At 37.8% G+C, this 8,163-nt stretch overlaps 1 long non-coding RNA gene across 1 annotated transcript; it reads right to left on the bottom strand.

The window, feature by feature from the left end:
- Positions 1-6,391: 6,391 nt before the first annotated feature.
- LOC107656259 (uncharacterized) lies at positions 6,392-7,763 on the bottom strand. The gene is made up of 3 exons (XR_001630544.1): positions 7,718-7,763; positions 6,776-6,861; positions 6,392-6,599 (listed from the first exon to the last, which is right to left on the bottom strand). It is a non-coding gene; the product is annotated as an uncharacterized LOC107656259 (long non-coding RNA).
- Positions 7,764-8,163: the final 400 nt, after the last annotated feature.

Genomic DNA, 8,163 nt, shown 5'->3' with positions numbered 1-8,163 from the left:
TGTTTAACCAACGTTGTGATAGCGCTCATTTGACTCATTCTTTTAAATGCTTATCGTGTGGCAGTGGCCAATCACAAGTCTGACAATTTCTCTTCTGACTATAGCACTGGCCAATCACGTGTCTGCAGGGTTTGGTGGACTGCTAACTTTTGAACAGGATGTGCAAAAATGTTTGTTTAAATGGGTCATGACATGGGTTTTTTGGTGTGTTTTATTATGTTCCCTTAGGTGCAATTATAATATTACTATAGATTTTTCTTCCAATACAATTTTCCGAAAGATGGTTTTGGTCATTTAAGGAAGTTGTTTTCACACTGATATATGTTCAATTGTTCGTTTTTGTGATAAGTTTGATTTTAGCTAGTAATTTGATGCTATAAAAACGGGGCGTGTCATTATGGTTGATTGGGTCTGTGGGAGTTTGGGCATGAGTTTGATACCGCGGCTCCACCTCACGACACTACTGCGCAGACTCTGGCTCCAAACAAATCTCTACTGCGCAGACTCTGGCTCCAAACAAATCTCTACTGCGCAGACTCTGGCTTCAAACAAATCTCTACTGCGCAGATTCTGGCTCCAAACAAATCTCTACTGCGCAGACTCTGGCTCCAAACAAATCTCTACTGCGCAGACTCTGGCTCCAAATGACGTCATTTACTCAAGATGGCAGTGGCCATACTGAGATGCTTTGGGTTCACTTTTATATAGTGGAAGGAATAGGATATACGTCCATCTTTTTTACAGTCTATGGTCAGAACACATTACTTACAGGCACGGCCTAATCTTTGAGCAAAAGTGTTCTGGCAAAGCCAGCATCATACTGCGATTTGTTCTCAAAGCAGTCATCCGTGAAATGTAGTGAACACAATCTTTTTAAAATGCAGAAAACAGCAGAAAACGCCTCTAATTAATTAATCTTTGGTAGATACTGAGACTAACTACTTGACTGACCAAGATCACATGAGGCCCAAAAACACTTTTTTTTTTTAAGTGTCATAGATGTGCGTCACCCTCATCCAGGTTTCAATCCCACTCGAATGCTTTAAAATGATTAAGACAAATCTAAAAAAAAAACTCCAAAAAGGGAGCAGCATCCAAATAATTGCAGCCTTGGTGAGCATAAGAGAGAAATTGTAATATTTTCAAACATTTAAGATTTATGTACACAGCACACTTCCCGGATCAGGTATAGCTAAATCAGGCATAAATAATTGTTTGAGGTTTACAGGGAAATTAGTCCCAGGTACAGAGTTTGGTCTGAGAAGGAGTATGTGGATGAGGCAGCATTTGAGTTTTCAGAGGTGAGAGGATGATTTGGAGAAGATTCTTGGTTATCAGATTTCTTGCATTCACAGTATGAACTGCTTCCCTCCGGTAGAAGATACAGAGTCCCAATGTGTAAATTAAATTGTACCAGTATCTGTGCATTTGTTTAACAAGTGTTTATCTTGATGGGTTTTTTAATTATTTGTTTATTGTATGTCTATGCAGCAACATATAGTCCATAACAATTTTCCTTTCGAGAACAAGACATTTTTTTACATTATGTGGCATCTATTTTTATTTTATTTTTTACTTATTTTGGATTATCACATTCAACGCAAAAAAAAAACACAAAACCTTTTTTTTTTTTTTTAAAACCATTGGTAAGGCAAAAACATGCAATAATATAAAACTTCACATACACTTCAGAACCAAAAGAACAAAATGCTCTCAACATGAAGCAAGTCATGGATAGTACAATGGAGCACTATTCTCAGCAAGGGTAACTTTATTTTAAATTGAACATATAACTACATAATTAAAACAAAAAACAATGACAGGCTGATTGTTTAATTCCTATTAACTATTTAACATCTTTCATAAGCACCCACAGCTTGAACAGACACAGGTAATTAAATATTCATCTGTCACAGCCAATCACCAATCATTGTAACTCACAAAAATCACCACAAGAAGGCATAACCTGTTTAAAATCTTTAGACTTGATATGCAGAGCTGAAATTCGTAAAAATCACCACAGGAGGGTGTAGACTAAAATGGCAGCGATGTAATTCATAAAAATCACAGGAAGGCGTAACCTATTTAAGATCATTATATGCAGTGGTGTAATACATAAAAAACACCACAGGAGAGCGTAACCCTAGACTTGATTTGCAGCAGTGCAATTCACAAAAAAACACCATAGGAGGGCAATAAGGGCTTTCCTGGAAAGTTTGCTCTGGGGTGCGTTTCCCAAAAGAAACTATGGTCGCAAGTTCCATCGTCACCAATAGAGTTCAGTAGAACTAACAACCAAAGTTAGCTAACGACGCTTTTGGGAAACGCACCCCGGGATGGTAAACACCTTCAAATTCCTACTGCTCCTTTGTGATTGTGAAATAGGTTGGTGTGCTCCATCTACATTCATTTCTTACTTCCACTGGTTCCATCGAGGCAAAGAGAACAATAGGTAAAAACATTAACGCACGATGGAACGGTTTTATAGTTAAAATTGAAATTGTAATCATAATTCTAACAATGATTCCTGAAAATTATGAACAGACACTGTATTTTTCTGTTTATTACTTAAGCGGCTTTGAAGCAATCGCATTGTTTAAAGTGTTGTATAAATAAACACTAGACTAAATTTGTAGCAGTTTAATTCACAAAAATCACCACAGGAGAGCGAAACCTGTTTAAATGAAATTAATTTAAAAAACCACCACAGGAGGGCTTTATTTTAAAATTTAACATGGAACCACTTAATTAACACTAAAGAGAATGATAGACAGAACTATAACTCCTATTAACTACAAATTTTACATCGTTCATAAGCACCCACAGCTTGAACAGACAGCCAATCACCATCATTGTGTAATGCACAGCAGTCAATGGGTGTTTCTCAAACGGAAGGCTGCATCCTTCGAAGACTGCATATCTCGACTGCCACGTCATCAAACGTCGCTCAAGGTCATCTCAATTGCAAGGATTCTTGGAAGGCAGCCTTCGTTTCGCATTCTTCATTCAGCTGAATTTGAAGGATGCATGGGATGTGTTCTCCGTGACCTTCACTCACCCACAATCCTTTGTACCCATTCCATTTCATGAAAATAAACTGACGAAAAACGATTCAGTACTGAGTGTGTCTGAATTTATTATGAAATGTAAGACACAAATAATGTTTTCAGTCATGATCGCATAGATGTTATTTTTTGTTTTGGTGTAAATTACTCACTAAACACTAAACTGCCAATAATGTAAGCCACCGGGAGACTAGACTGCTGTGATTCATTGTATTGCATTAATAGAAAGCCAAATAATATGATTTGTAATACAAAGCATTTTTCCAAAACTAAGTTTTATTAGTATTTTCGAGCCGTGGCGGTGAGGGTGGAAACATATGTGATGTAGCCACGCACACTTACTAGACTGTCTCATTCTAGCGTTTAATGCCGAGGAGGACTCTAGCCTACAAGACTCTGAAGGACTGAGCTACAAAGGATGCAGCCTCGGTAGGATGCAGCCTTCCGTTTGAGAAGCACCCAGTGTTATACAAGGTGTGTTCGACTTCACTCAGTGGTGTGCTCGCTGCACAATCCGACTGACATCTGACTTAAAGCAATGCATGTTAAAAAAAATTCTACCCTGAGAGAGCAAACTCATTAGACTCGAAGTGCAGCGGTGTAATTCACAAAAATCATCACAGGAGATTTTGGGCACAACCCATGTAAGTCCATTAGACTCGATTTGCAGTGGTGTCATTCACAAAACAGCAATTGTATCACAGACTCTGTGGCTCAGTCGATAATGTTTTTTCCTTCATACATGGGAGTCTTGGTTCAAATCCCACAGTTGTTAAAGTTATTCATCAACTCCACAATGTTTGCTTATGTTAAATCGTTCTCATTACATCCCACTAAGTCACTCAAACACCAAGACTATGTGAGAGCTCTGCTGGGCTGGTGGTGATGGAGACACGAGTTCAAATCACACGGCAGATAATCATATTTACAGGATAGTTTATTATAAAATCACAGGTCACTTACAGGTTGACAGTAAAATATAAGTTCCTGCACAGGGACAGACATGAGATCTGTGGCTCACAGATAAAAGAGCTGTTTCAGATGTTGTTGGTTCGATCCCAGCCAGATCTCACTGATATTAATGTTCCTTTTCATTTAAAACAAAGATCTCAACAAAATACCATCCAAAACACAGCTTAACACACCAGCCTTAGTAGCTCAGTTCATAAAGCGTTGTGGTTTAATCAAGGAGATCTGAGTTCGAACCCCATTAATGCTTATGTTATGTTGTTGGCCTTATATCCAACAAAGTGCCCCAAACGCCATCACTCAGTGTAAGAGCCACAGTGGCACTAGTGGCTAAACAATGTTCATTGCGTTCAAGGCTGTGATTGAAGCATGGGTTCAAGTCCCACCTTAGCGTTTCAAATGACAAACACAATTGAAAGCTGTAACTAGTTTATTGTGAAATATAAGTTCCTTCACATGTTTCAACAAGAGATCTGTGGCTCACAGGTAAGAGTGCTGCCTCATGGGTTCAGAGGTTGCTGGTTTGATCCCAGCCAGGTCTCTGCAATATGAGTGAATGGAGGAGTGTGTGTGAAGGTGTGCCTGAAGAAGGGGGATATCAATATGGTCTCCCCCTGGAGTGTCCAGCACCGTGACCCGCAGTGGTTATACCTTTGCACAGACTGAAAAAATAAATAAAGCTGCATAAAAATTCTCATCCCCTGTCCCTTCCCTTCCCCATCTACTTAGGTTACCATCATTTGCTTTTCAAAGGAAGGCCCTTCAAAAAGAAAATGCTGGTAACCTACATGTTTAGTGCACTAGAACACACATTCACACATGAGATACATTACCTGTCCCTGAGCAGATGTCCATCATTACAGTGAAAGTCTGTCCACACGTCCCAGAGCTCTGCTTCTGTTCAAACACATCCCTTACTCTGTAGAGGAAAGAGAGAAATAAACACAGACATTACTTTATATAGTACATCTAAACCACCAGAATTTAAAAGTTAGTATAAATAATAGTAACGTTACATAAAAACATAGGCATGTAAACAACTGCCTTAATACATACTTAGTTGTCAAACAGCAAGTAGCCTATTTAAACAAAATTTTGGTTAAAAAAACAACACATCAACAAATCCACGCGTGTTTGAGCTTTAGTGTCCGCGTGGAGACACATTAAAAACAACTCATGAAATTCATCATAACATAAATCATAACATAATATAAAACTGTCAGCGGAGCACCGCTACAACATATCAGAGGAAATAATGACACATCAAAACTGAAATACTTGGTTATTAAGTGCAAAGAGTAAGTACTTCAATGTTAGAGCAAGAGAAAAGCACTGCATGTGTGGAGTTTTTTACAGTGACTCGAGATTCCTGCACTTTATTGCAGTGGGTGTCGGTTTGTTTGTGTGCTGGAATAGATGCAGTTTAACCCTGTATCAAAATGACAGCTGACAAACTAATGACTAATATTATGACTAAACATCGAAATGTTTTTGCTTATTTTTATTAACTAATAGAACAGGGCTGATTAATCCTGAGCCACTTTCCCGAGTTTAGCTCCAAACTGATTGAAAACACCTGAAGCAGTTAATCAAGGCCTTTAGGACCGCTAGAAACTTCCAAGCAAGTTTGTTGGACCCTATGTTTCTTATTAAAATAAATAATAATAATACAAATATGAACAAATGATGTTATTTACATGTTGTGTGTTTGTTTATCAGTTTGAGTTTGACATTTGACGGATCAATAAAGTTCTTAAAGATAATTATGATTGTTTGTACATTTGATTCTGACTGATTTGTTAATGCACTGATCTTGGAGTCCTGAGTTCAAATCATGTAAAACAAAGACAAAATCTCAATAAAACCCTGATGTCACAAACGCTGTGGCGCCGAGGATAATTGTTTGCCTTCAAACGTGAGCGTCTTGGTTCAAACTCTGCAATTTACATTTTGTCATAACATCATTAAAAGCCCTCAATAAAAGTCTCTCCAAAGCTCACTTTGACTCCACGGACTGAGTAGCTCAGATGATTAAGTGTTGCGTTTTAATCATGGAGACCTGAGTTCAATCCCACTATTGCTTACTTCAAATTATCGTCGTTACATTCAACAAGGTGCCACAAACGCCCAGTACAAAATGCGAAAGCCACAATGGGTTAACGGTTAAACACATGGTTTCGGCTGATGAGGCTGCAATAGAGGCATGGGTTCGATTCCCACCTCGGTGTGTTCAGACAGCTGATGCCTCATGGTTCAGAGGTTGCTGGTTGGATCCCAGCCATCCTTTTGTGAAGGGATAAGAATGATTCGAAAGAGACTCTGCCAAAGCTTTAACAGGTTTCTTGTCAAATCACATACAGGTTAACAGTGAAATATAAGTTCCTTCACAAGTTCAAGTAAGAGATCTGTGGCTCACAGGTTAGAGCGCTGCCTCATGGTTCAGAGGTTGCTGGTTCGATCCCAGCCAGATCTCTGCGATATGAGTGAGTGTTGTGTGAATGAAGGGATGGGGATGATTCGGGTCCCCCCCGAGCCCCGGCATGATGGCCAGCAGGGGTTATACTTCTTGACAGAAAAAAAATTAATTTTAGCTGTATAAATTTTCAGCACTGCTGTCCCTTCCCCACCTGTTTAGATTACCATCATTTGCTTTAATAGAGGGGTGACCCTCCAAAAAGCAAATGATGGTAACCTACACGTTTAGTACACAACAAAACAAAAACATAAGTTAGAAGTCTTACCTGTCCATGAGCGGACGTCCATCATTACAGTGAAAGTCTGTCCACACGTCCCAGAGCTCTGCTTCTGTTCAAACACATCCCTTACTCTGTAGAGGAAAGAGAGAAATAAACACAGACATTACTTTATATAGTACATCTAAACCATCAGAATTTAAAAGGTAGTATATATATAATAATACATAAAAACATAGGCATGTAAACAACTGCCTTAATACATAGTTGTCAAAATGCAAGTGGCCTATTTAAATAAGATTTTAGGTAAAAAAAAAAAAAAACTACAACACATCAACAAATCCACGCATATTTGTGACCCTGGAGCACAAAACCAGTCTTAAGTCGCTGCGGTATATTCGTAGCAATAGCCAAAAATACATTGTATGGGTCAAAATTATAGATTTTTCTTTTATGCCAAAAATCATTAGGATATTAAGTAAAGATCATGTTCCATGAAGATATTTTGTAAATTTCCTACCGTAAATATATCAAAACTTAATTTTTGATTAGTAATATAAGAACTTCATTTGGATAATTTTAAAGGCGATTTTCTCAATATTTTGATTTTTTTTGCACCCTCAGATTCCAGATTTTCAAATAGTTGTATCTCGTCCAGATTTTATCCTAACAAACCATACATCAATGGAAAGCTTATTTATTCAGCTTTCATATTATGTATAAATCTCAGTTTTGGAAAATTGACACTTAAGATGGTTTTGTGGTCCAGGGTCACATTTGTGCTTTAGTGTCCGCGTGGAGACACATTAAAAACACATTAAATGCATCATAACATAAATCATAACATAACATAAAACTGGCAGTGGAGCACTGCTACAACATATCAGAGGAAATAATGACACATCAAAACTGAAATACTTGGCTAGTGCAAAGAGTAAGTACTTCAATGTTAGTGCAAGAGAAAAGCACTGCATGTGTGGAGTTACTTACAGTGACTCGAGATTCCTGCACTTTATCGCAGCGGGTGTCGGTTTTGAAGCTGAATATATAGCCTATATATGCACTGTGATAACTTCTGTCAGTAACATTACTTACAGTATTCAAGAATGGATTTAAAAATTATATTTAATTTAAAAAATGACACAAGTGTAATTGACAAAAAAAACGACAGGAGGGCGTAACCAATTTAAACTAATTTATTGCAGCGGTGCAATTTAGAAAAATCACCACAGGAAGGTACAATCTGTTTAAGTTTATTAGACTATGGCAAGCCATTTTGACTTTTATTCCTTCACAGGATTACATTTTCATCATTAGCCTATCAAGCACAGACACACAGATAGAGAGAGAAAGGGAGAGAAAGAGTGCAAAAATACAAACACCAATAACACTCTTTGTATCAATAATAGAGACAAAAATTAATACGTCATTAGACA

The sequence above is a fragment of the Sinocyclocheilus anshuiensis genome, unplaced genomic scaffold, assembly GCF_001515605.1.
Source record: "Sinocyclocheilus anshuiensis isolate Anshui unplaced genomic scaffold, SAMN03320099.WGS_v1.1 scaffold183, whole genome shotgun sequence".
NCBI lineage: Eukaryota > Metazoa > Chordata > Actinopteri > Cypriniformes > Cyprinidae > Sinocyclocheilus > Sinocyclocheilus anshuiensis.
The sequence above is the reverse complement of the archived record's forward strand: the minus strand, read 5'-3'. Positions and strand labels throughout refer to the sequence as shown.